Source organism: Gorilla gorilla, chromosome 3 (assembly GCF_029281585.2).
Source record: "Gorilla gorilla gorilla isolate KB3781 chromosome 3, NHGRI_mGorGor1-v2.1_pri, whole genome shotgun sequence".
NCBI classification, from domain to species: domain Eukaryota; kingdom Metazoa; phylum Chordata; class Mammalia; order Primates; family Hominidae; genus Gorilla; species Gorilla gorilla.
The window spans coordinates 19,938,803-19,955,052 of NC_073227.2; the positions used below are offsets into that span (position 1 = coordinate 19,938,803).

Genomic DNA, 16,250 nt, shown 5'->3' on the forward strand with positions numbered 1-16,250 from the left:
AACATTAAAAAGTGATGAATTGAACTTTATAAAAATTAAATTCCACAGTTCATCAAATGAATCTTTATAAAATTAAAATGTATCATTAGCACAGATATCTGAGAAAGGACTTTTTCCAGAAAAAAAGAACTCCTGCAATTTAAAAAAAGGGGAATGAGACCTAAAGGCCAATAAGCACATTACATTTTTTAATGTGCTCAGCATTACTAGTCAAAAGAGAAATACAAATTCAAATCAAATTATGATATCATACAAATCCACAGGAATAGCTAAAGACACTACACCAAAATGCTGGTGAGAATGTGGAGCTATAAAAACTGTTTTTTTTTTTTTTTTTGAGAATGTAAAACATTATAAGCATTTTGCAGTACTCTGGTAGTTTCTTACAAAGGTTAATATTCAGTGATCAAACTATTCCACTGCTAGTTATTTAAACAAGAGAAACCAAAACAAATACCACAGTAAGACTTTTATGAGAATGTTCAGAGCAGCTTTATTCATAATATACAAATAAAACTAAAAATAATTCAAATATCTATTAACAAGACAATGAATAAGTAAAGGATGATATATTTATAAAATGAAATACCATTCAGGAATATCAATATTTGTATGAATGAAATGACATGGGTGAATCTTAAAAACATGATGTTGAGCTAATACATTCTGACCAAAACAGTACGTATTGTAAGATTTCATTTATTTGAAATTCTATTATAGGCAAAGCTTAATTTATGGAGACAGAAATCAGAGTAGCAGTTGCCCCTGGGTGGGAGTTTGAAGCCAGACTGCCTTGGGATGTGGCAGAGAGTCCAGGCTTTCCGAGATGTTGCAAATGTTCTCTTCTGACTGGGGAGAGGTTATATGAGTATATGCATATGTTAAAACATATTGCAATGTAAATTTAAATTCTGTGTATTCCACTCTATGTAACTATATTGGTGTACTTACTCTGTCATAAGAGAATACCATAGACTGAGTGGGTTAAACAACAGAAATTTATTTTCTCACAGTTCTGGAAGTCAGAAGTTCAAGAACAAGGTGCCTTCAGAGTTGGTGTCTGATGAGGCCACTCTGTCTGACCTTTGCTGTGTGCACACTAGGGAGAGAGAGAGTGCTAGTATCTCTTCCTCTTCTTCTAAGAACACCAGTTCTACTCAGTTAGGGACCTACTTTTATGACCTCATTTTACCTCACCTTCTTAAAGACTGTACCTACAAAAATCAAAAAAGAAAAAGAAAAAAACTTTATCTTCAAAAAAGTCACACAGAGAGCTAGAGGTTCAACATATGAATTTAGGAGAGACACAATTTAGTTCATGGCAGTAACTTATAGACTTAAAATGGAAAAAAAAAGGCAGGGAAAAGATACATTTATGTTCTAAGGGAAGTTTCATTTCTAATTATATTAAAACTAAACATTATTATTATTATTATTTATTATTATTTGAGACAGTGTCTCACACTGTCGCCCAGGCTGAAGTACAGTAGTGCGATCTAGGCTCACTGCAGCCTCCTCCTCCTGGGTTCAAGCAATTCTCCCACATCAAGTTCCCTAGTGGCTGGGACTATAAGCATGCACCACCACACCTAGCTAATTTTTGTACTTTTTGGTAGAGACAGGATTTCACCATGTTAGCCAGGCTGGTCTCAAATTTCTGACCTTAAGTGATCCACCTGCCTTGGCCTCCCAAAGTGCTGGGATTACACACGTGAGCCTGGCCCTAAATATTAAAAAGTAAAATACACTTTATTTCTAGTGATATAAAAATTAAAGTGATAAAACATCCAGGGTCACATATTTATCAAGTATAGTAACAAATGCTCTGAAGAATCAGTCAAAGGAAGCCGATTAAGTAGCTTGAATTCAACACAATTGAGCTGTTTCCACTATGTTGGTCTTACTGGCAATGACACTTTAGTTAAGAATGGAGTGAGGTAGTTTACCTTTAAGTGAGGCTTTGATTTTGCCAACTTAATACAGAGCTGCATCTATGACCATAAATTATACCTCTCACTAATCCATTTGTCCTTCTGACATATTAGAATGATTTTTCAAGATTCCACATCAATCACACACCTTCATGTATTACATATGTGACAAATTACTATTTTATAAAATCTAATTTAACTCCATACAGTCAATGTTCCATAGGAAATAAGCTCTTGAAGGCTGGGCAAAATTGAGAAGCTTGAAATATTATATGTTTTTTTCCTTCTACTCCATGGGGATCGTTGTGTAAAGACCCATAGGAAATGCTTTCCCAGATGTCCTCCCAGGAATATCTCCTGTACTACAACTGGAAAAAGTAATATTCTTTCTTCTATCTTTGCATTAAACATATATTGAGCATGTTTTCTCTTTCTAAGCACTGCAGTAGGTGCTGGTCATAAGAAATAAACACAAGTAATTTTAGCCACGAGGACACTCACACACCCATCATTCCATGAGATGTGGTGGTTTCCAGCAGAGACAAGATTGTGAAACTGTGTCTTGGGCTAGTGAGGAAAATAGATGTGTGAACTTTGACTGTTTGAGTAAACTGCAGTTTACTTGGTAGAGGTAGAGTGAACTTTGACTGTTTAAGTAAACTGTAGTTTACTTGGTAGAGGTAGAGTGAGAAATGGCAAGAAAATCCCAGGTGCACGGAATAGCAGTGAAGCTTTTAAGACTTAAAAAGAGCATGGAGCATTTCTAGAATTTGGTGGCTATGTGTGCCTTTGTGGAAGATGAGATGGGAAAGGTAGGGAGAAGACAGAATATGTTGAACAGTGTTGAATATCATGCTTTCGTTCTTCTAGACTTTAGTGAGCTAAAGAGAATTTTTAAACTGAATTGTATCATTAGATTTTTCTCTCAGAAAGGCTGGAGTCCCAACTATAAGGAGGGTGGGGGGAAGGGATCTAGCTATAAAACCACTGTCATTGGGAAATTGGATTACATAGAGGCCAGCACTAAGGTTGTTTGCAATTATTTTATTGATTGCTTTAATACTTAGTAGACCACATGGAATCAGCTAATGAGATAGTTACAAGGAGTATATAGAGAACACATTGACATCTCGATAATCTAAGAGCATATAACCCATTAGTGGAGGCAGACAGGTGAATGAGTACTTAAAAATATCAGGGGCATCTTGACATTTTTTCACGATCACTCTATTTCCAATGTCTTCGGTGAGCAAAATAATACCAACTTTTCACCTTTATTAGGCATTTTGTAATTTCCAAAGCATGTCCACATACATTTTTTCACTTGAGCTTCACAAAAGCCTCTGTAATGGAGGAAGTTATCCTAGGAAGAAACTGGGGCTTACACAGAGAAAATGATTTGCATAACAGCCTAAGAGTAGTCAGGAACAGAGTTGAAGCCAGAATGTAGTATTTATTCCAGTGCACTGCACAGCTTCTCTGTGAACTCTAGTTCAGCATTTACAATCATCTTCTTTATTTGTTTTGAATCTTCAAATCCTGATTGTTTACCCAGCAGGTCCATTGGCCCTCTCTGACCTCTCCTTTCCCATGGGTGTGCTGGTGACTGTCAGTCTTGTAGAGCTATACTGCTGTCCAGCCCTGCTCCATATTACTTTGTGTCTTCCCGATTCCTGTTTGTATCATCAGCCTCTGACCCACAACTTGAGCATCCCAAATCCTTGGGCCTATCTTGTGTTCCATTTGACTGTCTCCTTCTTACACCTGGACTTGACCTACTTGAAGAAAATTTTCAAGGGGTAGAGCATTTCTCCTCGAGATCAATATTTTGTTTTAACTCTAAGCCTAGGTACTCGGATTCAATCAGGTCTTCTTCTTTTGTTAATGGATCTAAAGTGCAATTGTATTATTTATAATCCTTGGCCATGCAATGTATCATTGGTCCACGGATTACACTTTTTCAAATTTTCAAAAAGTGATTACAATTAATTTGAAATAATGTCATAAACATCCATGAATCCACAGTTAAGGAAGAACATTAACAATAACTGTACAGGGTCCTCTTGCATTTATTTTTCTTACGTAACCCCATCTCAAGTAACCACCATCCAAAATTCTCTGTGCATCATTTCCTTGTTTTCCTATTTGTGTGTGGCATTTCAAGCAAGCACTTGTTTGTTAATAATTGTGTTCAACTTTATTTTTAAAAAGGATTTACAGCATACATAATATTTTTCAAAGTATTTTTAAAATTTGAATATATTTTTGTAATTCATCTATACTGTTCATTATTATTATACCACATTTATTTTTAGGGCCATAATAGTAAATATACAACAGTTTATTCATCTCGTATCCTCTCTATTGGCATTAGGTTGTTTGTAGGTTTTTGTTAGTTTCAAAGATTTTGTGCATGATAGTGGACACATATCTCGTGAACCTGTTTAAAAGGTTCCCTTGGTTCTACATGTAGAAGTAAAATATGTACTTTTCTCAGTATTTGAATATACAAGTTTACAATACTTAGCTATTTTCTTAAGAGATTCAGCCAAGTTTACATATCAACCAGTAATAGATAAGATATGCTATAAATTTGTATCTTTCTAGCATCTGATATTGTTAGACTTTTGAAATTTCACTAACCAACTGACTGTAAAATATAGTAGCACATCATGGTCTTAAACTGCATCTTTCTCAACACTAATGGAGCTGGATATACCCTCATATTCTACAAACCATACATATTTTTATATTTTATGACAAACTTATTCAAACTGTCCATATTTCCCTGGGGTTTGTGTTTTTCTTTTAAACTTGTATAAGTTCTTTATATAGTCTTTGTTGTGTTTATTAAATATGCTTTCTCTCAGCTTCTAGCTGATCTCTGAAATAAATATGATGTACTGTATAAAGACTAGTTTGGAGAAAAACTGTGTCATAAATTTTAGTGTTAACACTTATTCAATGTGTGACCTGTGGTTATTCAGCACCTCTTGACTTAAGTTGTATGTTAAGTAGTCAAAAATTCATGCTGCTAGTGATAATTAGGAATCAAATAACATTGCTGAGCTCTCATTATATGCCAAACACTGTGCCAGGCCCTCGGTTAGGGAGAGGTGACACATTCTCTGACCTCGCCCATGAGTATGGTGTAATGAGAAGCGGATGAACAAACAATTATTGTGAACTGTAATAGTGTGACGCAGTTGATAAGCACAGGTGCTGTAGAAGCTTGAATCCAATCTAAAACAAACTTTGCAAGAAAAGGCTGGCAGCATGGCCATGTATTTATTCAAGCATACATGCATTCATTTACCAAACATACAATGAATACCAACTCTGTGTCAGATACTTTGCTAAGTACTATAAGTGTTATAAATGGAATTCACATGAATTAGAAAATGGCTAACTTTTGGGGAAAAGAGAAAATAAAGTGTTAAAGAACTCCCAGGTTTTTACCTGTGTGAACTGTGTTTATGCACAAGGGGTTGTCTCTACTTTAGGCTTTAATCTCACCTCCTATTACTATTAAAAGCTCATTGGTCCTACTAAATTATCAGCTTGTTAATAAAATTAATATGGAAGATTATGTTTTTATTCTCAATTTTTTACTCCTTTTCTGCAATAAGATTAAACAATTGGGTCGCCTGACATGTGACTCACCCTGTGACATTGACCTTGGCCATATGACATACTTTGGTCAATTAGGTGTGAGCACATATTTTTCTTGTCAGAGACAGTGCTTTAAGTTTTATTGCATTTTGTGGCTCAGTGTCCTTGAGTTTCTGCCCATGGTCCATGGCAGGAATTCTCCTGCAGTTTGGGTGCACACATAGAGCATTTCTTAACAAAGCCTCTGCCAATCTGCCCCCCAGTGGCAGAACACCCTAAAACCTTGATGGATTCCTGCTTACTTTTCCCATCAGTTGAAATGTTAGCGACTGCAGAAAGTCTTTGCCATACCCACTGTATATCTTCCCACTCTCCCTTTAGACTGAGTGCTCCTTAAAATCAGGAACCTGTTGATTTCATTTTTCTATCATTGTCCACCAGCCAGTGTTTGATAGGAAGGAGGTATTCTGCAAAGAATTTGTTGAATGAGTGTATGAATGAGAGGCCTGAGATTCCCAAGAGAGAGGACTTGGAGTCTTATGGACAAACTTTTTCACACACATTCACTCCTGACTATTGAGTTTTATGAATATTTTAGTAATCTACAGAAAAAAAGGTAATTGTGGCTGGGTTGACTTCGGGAATCATTGCATAACAGAATTTTTCTAAAAAGTGCACTCTTGAAAGATTTTGTCATAATAAACACATCATAGCAATAATAATTTTGCATAATTTTATTTTTTGATCATTTAATTATTTCATTCTACAAATATTCATAGAGTGACTCTTATGTACCAAGTTTTTCATTTTACAACTGAAATAACTGAGTACCTAAAAAGGAAAAAGACTTGCCTTGTTCGAGATTAATAACTCTGAATTGTAGCTTAATGATCTCTGGGGGATAGGGGACTCCCTGAAAACAAATTAAATTGTGGTTGTTCTGGAAGACCCTAGTTCTTCTTCCTCCAGGTTTCACATTCAAAAATGGAAGTGGATTTTGTACTGAGACAGATCAGAGCTCTAGTGCATTTGTACATGTGTGTGAGAGTGTGTGTGTGCATGTGTCTGTGTGTCTCTGAGTATGTAACCATGTGTGTGAGTGGGTTTGGCCATCTGTGTGTATGTGTGCATGTGTGTGTGACCCAAAATCCAGGAATTCCACCCTGCTGAGCAAAATGTATTTCATCAGTATTTATTCGTACATACTACTGAAATTTGAACTGTCTTTTGAAGTTGACAAAGTATTTTAAAATTTATTATATTTTGCTCTAGGCAGAGGTATTCTAATCTTTTTCATTTCAGAAAAGGTAACCAAAGCAAATATAATGACTGCCATGGATTCAGAAATGTCAGCGTGCCAGGCTCTGATCACAGGGCTTTGCAGATTTTTAACTCAGCTAACACTCATATCAACTATGTAATATAGACTCTACTGATATATATTCACCCTCTTATGTTAATATCATAACCAATTAATATCACCCACATTTATCTGGTGAGGAAACTGAAACATAATGTATTCAGTAACCTGCCTCAGGCCACACACATAGCTGGTAAAATGTGGTACTGTGATTTGACCTTGGCACTCTGTCTCCATGAGCGAAACTCTGAACTACTCCAAGATACTAGTGATGCTTCATCCATCATTTCCCAACCTGTAGGTGGAAGATCAAACTTCTGACTTAAAATTTGTAACTTTTCTCATCCTTTTTTAAAGTCTCATATCCCTGCTAACATTTTTGTTTACAAAGCACATTTACCATAATTCATTTATTTATAGAACAACAGATGGGTGAAACAAAATTACCTTTCTTCAGTTCACAGATTAAAAACTGGGATTCAGGCTCAGAATATTCAAGAGGCTTACCTGGGGTTATACCAGCAGTTAACAGCAGACCTGAGACCAAAACCCAAGACACACAAGATGCAAGGATCCTCAACTCATAAGACCTCTGTGGTCCACGTGCTTATTTTGAGTTCTGCTATTCTGAGTGAGCTATGTTTACGGATGTCTTAACCAGTGTGGGCTGCTGTAACAAAGTCTCATAGACTGAATGGCTTATAAACAACAGATATCTGTTTCTCACAGCTCTACAGGCTGGAAATCCAAGGTCAGCATACCAGCATGGTCAGATTGTCAAGAGGGCCCTCTTCCAGATCACAGATGGCCACCTTCTTGTAGCCCCACATGGAAGGAAGGAAACAGAGATATCTAACTCCTCAGCCTCTCCTTATAAGAGTACTAATCCCACTGATGAGGGCTCTACCCTTGTGACCTAATTACCAGCCAAAGGCCCCACCTCTGAATATCATCACATTGGGATTAAGGATTCAACATATATGAATTTGGTGGCGAGGAATACAAACATTCTGTTCATTGAGACAGACACGGTATAATTTCTAACTTTACCTTAATAAAAAGATAAATAAACCAAAGTGACCCAGAATGTCTTAACAAACAAGCCATGACCATTGTGCCACTGGGGTCTTAGAGCAGACGTCATGGAAATGGGCCAGATGTAAGGTGATTGCAGTATTTGGAGATACATAACTGAAAATAACACTTGCAGCCCCCATGCACCCAGAAGTTTGTATCTCTAAGCAAATAGAAACAATGGAATGTTCACAGTGCTGACAGCCAGAGCAATAAAGGCTGACTCAGCGAGCAGGGGAGACCCTTATTGGAATTCAGTAGCAGAGGTTTTGATAGGCACCATTTAATTAAATATATTATATCAGACCCATGGACTGTTAATTCTTTTGTAAGTTAGTTCAACTTCCATGTCAGGTAAAATGTGGCACTTTTTTGTATTGGGATCATAGGCCAATCCATATCATGTATCAGTTACCTATAATTAACATTAATTGTGACAAGCTGTGCTGTTGTTATCTAAAGTTATAGGACTATTATACAGCTTTGCTGAAGTTGCACAGCCAATTCAAGTGTAGCTTCAATTGCTAATGAATGTAGTTCCCTTTTTTCAGTCATTTTTCTCTTACACCACTAGCCATACAATCTATTAGTCATTCCAACTACAAATTCCAAACCTAGATTTCCGTGTTGCCTGACATTTTTCAGAGCTTGTCTGTAGGTATTTTCTCACAGTCTTCTACAAAAGACTTAGAAATAGATATCACTGTTTCCCTTTTAAAATTTAAGAATTCCCTTTTAGAATTCCTAAGGCTGGAGAAATATAGATACTTGCCCGAGGTCACATGGAGAATGCAGCAGAATCTGATCAGGATGCAGGAGAATTTTAACTCCAACTTGAGACTTTTTCTTCTGTCACACATGGGGTCCTGATTAAAAACAAAAACAGGCAGACAATTCTTCCAATGCCTGAATATACAAAATGCAAATATATACAAAGATGCCTCTATATACAAACACGTAAAGAAATTTGGATTCTTCCCTACTATGCTCATATTATCTCAGAGCTAGCTGACTCTGTTAATGCCTCTCTATTAATCCTCTTATTGACTGTAGGATAAAATAAAGCCCTTACTCCTCAACCTGACTTTTACCATCTGAACCGTGTCTATTTCTGCAGTCTTATCACCAACTCTTTTCCTGTACTCACTGCTCCTTCCATCACACAGGATGACTTATAATTTCAAACCATGTCCATGGTTTGAAATTAGTAATTCTGCCTGCATTGTTCCTCCAGACAGCCTTGCAATCCCTTTTCCATATGCTTGGTTAAAACTTACTGTTCATGATTACTCAGATCATATGTCAACTAATTAAGTATACCCTTTGGATTCCATCTTTGTGCCATATATAGTGGTAGGCTGGGGCGTTCAATCTTTTGGTTTACATGGGCCACATTGGAAGAAGAAGAACTGTCTTGGGCCTCACGTAACATATACTAACACTAAAGATAGCTAGTGAGTTAAAAAAATTACAAAAAAGACCACATAAACTTTCAAGAAAGTTTATGAATTTGTGTTGGGCCACACCCGAAGCCATCCTGGGCCACATGCAGCACATGGGCTACAAGTTGGACAAGTTTGTGCTAGGCACTGAAGGTCTAGATAGAGTGACCAATTGACCTAGTTTGCCAGGAACTGAAGGAGCTTCTGGGTTAAAGAATGTATAGTGCTAAAAATGTAATAGTCCTAGGCAAAAAGTTGGTATCCAATATCTAGAGGACAAATTGACTCCTCAATTTCATTCTCTCATCCCTAGACATTTGGATATTGCCTCTTCTGGGTTGCCTGGTTCCTGTCTCTGCATTTATCTTATTGCTTTAATTATTGGTGTATCAACTGTCCACCTCCCAAAAAACTGTGTGATATGGTTTGGGTTGGCTCTGTATCCCCACCCAAATCTCATCTTGAAGTGTAATTCCTACGTGTCCAGGGAGGGTCATTATGGGAGGTGATTGGATCATGGGGGCGGTTTCCTCCATGCTGTTCTTATGATAATATGAAAGCTCTCATGAGATCTGATGGTTTAAAAAATAGCAGTTTTCCCTGTGCTCTCTCTTTCTCTCCTGTTGCCTTGTGAAGAAGGTTCTTGCTTCTTCTTTGCCTTCTGCCATGATTGCAAGTTTTCTGAGGCTTCCCCAGCCATGCAGAACTGTGAGTCAATTAAGCCTCTTGTATTTGTAAATTACCTATTCTCAGGTAGTATCTTTATAGCAGTGTGAAAATGAATTAATACAGAGAATTGGTAACAGAAGTAGGGTACTGCTATAAAGATAACCTGAAAATGTGGAAGCAAATTTGGAACCAAGTGACAGGCAGATGTTCAAACAGTTTGGAGGGCTGAGAAGAAGACAGGAAGGTATAGGAAAGTATGGAACTTCTTCAGACTTGTTGAATGGTTTTGACTAAACTGTTAATAGTGATATGGACAGTGAAGTCAAGGCTGAGGTGGTGTCAGATGGAGATGAGGAAGTTGTTGAAAAATGGAATAAAGGTAATTCTTGTTATGCTTTACCAAAGAGAATGGCAGCATTTTGCCCCGGCCCTACAGATCTGTGGAAATTTGAACTTGAGATAGATAATTTAGGGTATCTGCCAAAAGAAATTTCTAAGCAGCGAAGCATTTAAGAAGTGAGCTATATTGCTCTGAATGTTTTCAGTTATATGCATTCACAAAAAGATGGTTTCAAATTGGAACTTATGTTTAAAAGCGAAGCAGAGTATAAAGGTTTGGGAAATTTGCAGCCTGACTATAAAGAAAAAACTCATTTTCTGGGGAGGAATTCAAGCTGGTTGCAGAAATTTGCATAAGTAATGAGGAGCCAAATGTTAATAGCCAAGTCAATGGGGAAAATCTCTCCAGAGCATGTCAGAGATCTTAACAGAAGCCGCTCTTATCACAGGCCCAGAGGCTTAGCACGGAAAAATGACTTTGTGGGTTGGGCCCAGGGCCCTTCCTCTCTGTGCAGCTTTGGAGCTTGGTGCCCTGCACCCCAGCCACTCCAGCTGCAGCCATGGCTAAAAGGGGCCAAGATACAGCTCAGGCCATTGCTTCAGAGGGTGTAAGCCCCAAGCCTTGGTGCTTCCATGTGATGTTGCGCCTGTGGGTGCAAGAGGACAAGATTTGAGCTTTGGAAACCTCTGCCTAGATTTCAGAGGATGTATAAAAATGCCCGGATGTTCAGGCAAATGTCTGCTGGAGGGGTGGAGCCCTCATGGAGAACCTCTGCTAGGGCATTACAAAGGGGAAATGTGGGGTTGGAGCCCCAATATCGAGTTTGCATGGGGGCACTGCCTAGTGGAGCTGTGAGAAGGCTGCCATACTCCAGACCCCAGAATGGTAGATCCACCGACAGCTTGCACCATGTGCTTGGAAAAGCCACAGGCATTCAATACCAGACCATGAAGGCAGCTGCAGGGGCTGTACCCTCCAGAGCCACAGAGGCAGAGCTTCCCAAGGTCTTGGGAGTCCACCCCTTGCATCAGTGTGCCCTGGATGTGAGACATGAAATCAAAGGAGATTTGGGAGCTTTAAGACATAATGACTGCCCGGCTGAGTTTCAGACTTGCACGGGGCCTGTGGCTCCTTTGTTTTGGCCAATTTCTCCCACTTGGAAAGGGAACATTTACCCTATGCCTGTACCCCCATTGTAACTTGGAAGTAACTAACTTGCTTTTGATTTTACAGGCCCATAGGTGGAAAGGACTCTCCTTGTCTCAGATGAGACTTTGGACTTAGACTTTTGAGTTAATCCTGGCTTGAGTTAAGATCTTGAGGGACTGTTGGGAAGGCATGATTGATTTTCAAATGTGAAAAAAAAAATGAGATTTTGGAGGGGCCAAGGGCAGAATGATATGGTTTGGATCCGTGTCCACTTAAATCTCATCTCAAATTGTAATCTCCATGTGTCAATGGAGGAACCTAGTGGTAGGTGATTGGATGATGGGGGTGGTTTCCCCCATGCCGTTCTTATGATAGTGAAGAAGTTCTTGTGAGATCTGATGGTTTTAAAAATGGCAGTTTCCTCTGTGCACTCACTCTTTCTCCTGCTGCCTTGTGAAGTAGCTCCTTGCTTCTCCTTTGTGCTATGCCATGATTGTAAGTTTCCTGAGGCTTCCCCAGCCATGCAGAACTGTGAGTCAATTAAATCTCTTTTATTTATAAATTACCCAGTCTCAGGTACTATCTTTATAGCAATGTGAGAATGAACTAATACACTGTGAAATATTGAAGGCTAATGGTGGAGGAGGATCATGTACCTTCTTTACTCATCTCAGATCCTGGCTCTGAGCCTGTTATAAGAAGTGCTCTTTGAATACTGGCAAATGATTTTGCAGAAAAGACCTTATATTCTCTCAATGGACACTCAGGAATTGGATAGTGCATGCGTTCTGTAAGATGGGAACCATCAGTGCCTTGAATATATTGAAGGGTCATTTCCTGAACCCAGATATGCTCCATTCTCTCAGTTTCTTTAGTTGTATAGAAAAAAACAAGTTTGGATGAGATCACTTCAGACAGTACATAAAATGGCTATTTCTGTTTTTGTTTTTGTTTGTTTGTTTTTGTTTTGTTTTGTTTTTATTTTGTTTTGTTTTTGAGACGGAGTCTTGCTCTGTCGCCCAGGCTGGAGTGCAGTGGCCTGATCTTGGCTCACTGCAAGCTCCGCCTCCCAGGTTCACGCCATTCTCCTGAAAATGGCTATTTCTGAAAAACACATAAAGAAGGTGAATTGCTGAGAGAAGAACTAGAATGAAGAATAAGAGCAGTGGGGAGGTGTATAATAAGTGGTGCAATTAATGCTTTTTATATTCAATATGTAATTATAGCAGAGATACAATGATTCTTAAGAGAGAAATGGCTGAATCTACTCACAAAAATGGCAACTTACTCGGAAGGTTTTAGAGTCAAGTTTCAGGAAATAAATCAAGATAAGATCTATTCCAAACTTACACAAACTGTTCCAGAGAACTTGGAAACAGATGATTCACTTGAACTTATTTTATGAAGCTGAGATAATCTTGGTATCAAACCAAGCCAAGACAGATGATAAATGAAAATTATACAACAATTCAAGTTATGGACATAGTTGTAAAAATTTTAAACAAAATATTAACAAATTGATTCCAGTAATATATGAAAGATTCAGGACTCATTTGGGTGTATGCCAGGAATGCTGGTATAGTTTAATATTTAAAAATCTTTTAAAGTAATTATCTTCATTAGTCCATTAAAGGAGAAGAACCACAAAATCACTTCAATAGATTCAAGAAAACATTTGCTAAATTAATTTTTTAATATATAGAAAACCTAAAACATTTAGGCAAAAAACATATAGGCAAGCATTTTAATAATCCTGGATTATAAATACATACAACATAATGAACTCTACATAAAAGACACCTTAAAAAGTGAAACAAAAGATCATAAACTGTAAAAATATATTTTCAATGTGTGTAACCAACAAAGAACTAAGGTCATCAGTTTACATAAATCCTGGACCATACCTCTGTTTTAGTACTAACACACAAATGTATAGATTTGCTTTTTTGTTTGTTTATTTTTAGGAGATGATGAGCTCCTGGGCAAGACTGGGGTTTGTGTCATTTTGCATCCCCAGCACCGAGAAGAGTACCTGGCACTTATTGGTGCACAGACAATGTTTACTGCATGATTAGAAGGTTTAACCGGAAAAACCTACTAACCGCTGGTATGAGTGGTCCACCATGTACAAGATAATGTGCTGAGTCAACTTCAGTGGTTTATAAATGGTTAACCATTCACATCATTCAGGGCTTTAGGTTGAAACAATACAAACTCCACCAGACAGTTTAGGATGCTATGACAAAATGCTATTGATTGAGTGGCTTAAACAACAGACACTTATTTCTCACAGTTCTGGAGACTGAGAAGTCCAGAGCAAAGTACCAGCAGATCTGGTGTCTGGTGAAGATCCACTTCCTGAAGGTTTCCAGATGGACATCTTCTCCTTGTCACCTCATATGACTAAGAGCAGAGAAAGAGGAAGCAATTTCTTTATAATTCTCCTTACAAGGGCATTAATCCCATTTATAAGGACTCCACCTGTATGATCTAATCATCTCCCAAAGGCCCTACCTTCTAATACCATCCCATTGAGCATTATGGTTTCAACATATAGGTATTTTTTTGAGTTGGAAGGGGACATAATCATGCAATCCATACCACAACCAAGTGAATGCTTCTTTAGGCAGAAAAAAAAAATCCTTACTGAAAATATAGGGAGTGAGTCATAGATTTCCAGGAAGATTGGAGAATCAGGCTCAAAAGAACAAAAATAAGGAGAGGCTCCTAAGCCAGAATCACTGCACAAATGAAGCTGCAGACTTAATCTAGTGAGGGCCTGAATGCTGTTGCCACTGCTTCCAACACTGCACATGAGATCTCCACTGTGCTGTGGGCCATCCCTGGTAGCTGATTCTCCTACTGCACCTCCTGCCCACAAGAACATAAAAGCCTCCATTCCTAGGTCTTTTCTGTCCCTAAGACCAGACACATTCCTTGGCTGGTAGGCAAGGTCACAGGCCTTTATATTTTTCTGAGGGATTGGAAAGTTAAATCTTGGCCTCTATCAACCTATAATTAGGGACACGCTTTGTCTGTATGTAGGCACAGGCTTCAGGTGCTTTGCCGTCCATGAAACATTATATGTCTACAACATAGCCTTTCAGCTTTTGGACACTGAAACCCCTTTTTTTCTAGGTCTAAGAGCATAGTCTGAGTTCAGATGAAAGAAAGGGGTTCTCAGATTGCTCTTAAGAGTCTGACCTCAGCAACAACCATCTTAAAGCTCCAAGCTTCTCAATTTGGGTGGGAATTCCTCCCAGGAATCATTTAGAAATGTGTTGTGAAGTCTGTTTTTTGTTATTCACTTTTAGACCTTACTATAATTTGATGTGGGGAGAAAGAGAAGTGAAACAACTCACAATACACAGAACACTTTATGAAGCAAAGACTTGTATTACCTCATGCACACATCTTCTGAACGCTTACCATTACCTTCCCTGGGGTGAAAGCCCTCACTGCATGGCTGCTGTCACACTCTATGTGGGGGCCCAAAGCCAGGCTAAACAGTCCGTTGGGGAATTTCAGAACCAAACTTTGTTATTGCACTTGGCAAGGAGAAGGGAAAATAGCTTGATCCGGAAATATGTAGACCTGGATTATAGTCTATTGTATTTAAATTTATCTTGAATTGAGGGGACTATCTGAGACTGGGTCAGGCCCCAGGGCTACAGACTTCAGAAGACCACTGGCTCTCTACTGCTTACCTACTCCCATGTCTTGGGGGGCAATTTCATCATCATTTGAACTTAATAGCATCTTCATTTATTTTATTTTCAGTGCTATTTCCATGTTGTGTTTGTGTGTGTGTATATTAACACAGTAACCTTTAGATATTATGTAGCTAGAAAGGTTTTATTCAATAAAGTTATTTTACAACCTAGGCTGACATGTACTTTATGACACTAATGGTCATTGTGTTTACAATTGTAACCCATTTTACTGACCATATTATTTGCTCTGAGTAAAAATATATGTATATATAAACATACATATAAACCCTACTGAATAAGTATTATCTTTGATCTTAGAATTTAAGCTTTTTCACAACATCGTTTATGGAATTGTATAGTAACTAGAATTCCTAGCTATAACTTCTAGCACTCTTTTCCCTATAGAAGGAATAAAAAAGTCATAATAAGAATAACTAATGCTTACATAGTGCTTGGTGGTTTATGAACAATTTCAAATCTTACATACCAATGAAGTAGGTATTACCAATGTGCAACTGCAGTTTATAGTGTTTGAATCATTTGAGCAGACCAATGCAGCTTACACCAATTGGAGTCAGGATGTCAAACCAGGTCTTGAGCCTCCCAGACCTGTTCTCATCACTGCATGGCAGTTGCTTTCATCAAATGTTATTTTGAAAATCCAGTATCTTCTTCCTACAGTCATTGAGCATCTTTAAACTTGAGGAGGAGAAAACAAAATAAAACTATCATACAATTAGCTCAGAAAAATATATTTTTCTTTTTACTGTTTACATGCAAATATTTGTTGGAGGACATCATCCAAAGTGAAAGGAGAAAAATGTTACTTGAAACCACAGTGGTAACAGATACAGAATCACTAAAGGGCAGCTGTGGACACATAAATGTGTGGAGTAAGCATTCTCATTTGTTTGATGATTTCCTGAACTGGGGGCGATTTGATCAGCACATTGGAGGAAG

At 38.0% G+C, this 16,250-nt stretch overlaps 2 long non-coding RNA genes across 2 annotated transcripts in view; one reads left to right on the plus strand and one right to left on the minus strand.

Moving 5' to 3' along the window:
* LOC134758239 (uncharacterized) overlaps nucleotides 1–16,250 on the plus strand; it is a 73,608-nt gene that overhangs the window by 4,805 nt on the left and 52,553 nt on the right. The gene's annotated exons all lie outside the window — the stretch shown is intronic.
* Nucleotides 13,696–16,250, minus strand: part of LOC115934322 (uncharacterized) — a 34,789-nt gene continuing 32,234 nt past the window's right edge. Inside the window, exons 3-4 of the long non-coding RNA XR_004070146.3 lie at nucleotides 15,854–15,989; nucleotides 13,696–13,980 (exon numbers count right to left, since the gene is read on the minus strand). This is a non-coding gene — a long non-coding RNA (uncharacterized lncRNA). The remainder of the gene's footprint in view (nucleotides 13,981–15,853; nucleotides 15,990–16,250) is intronic.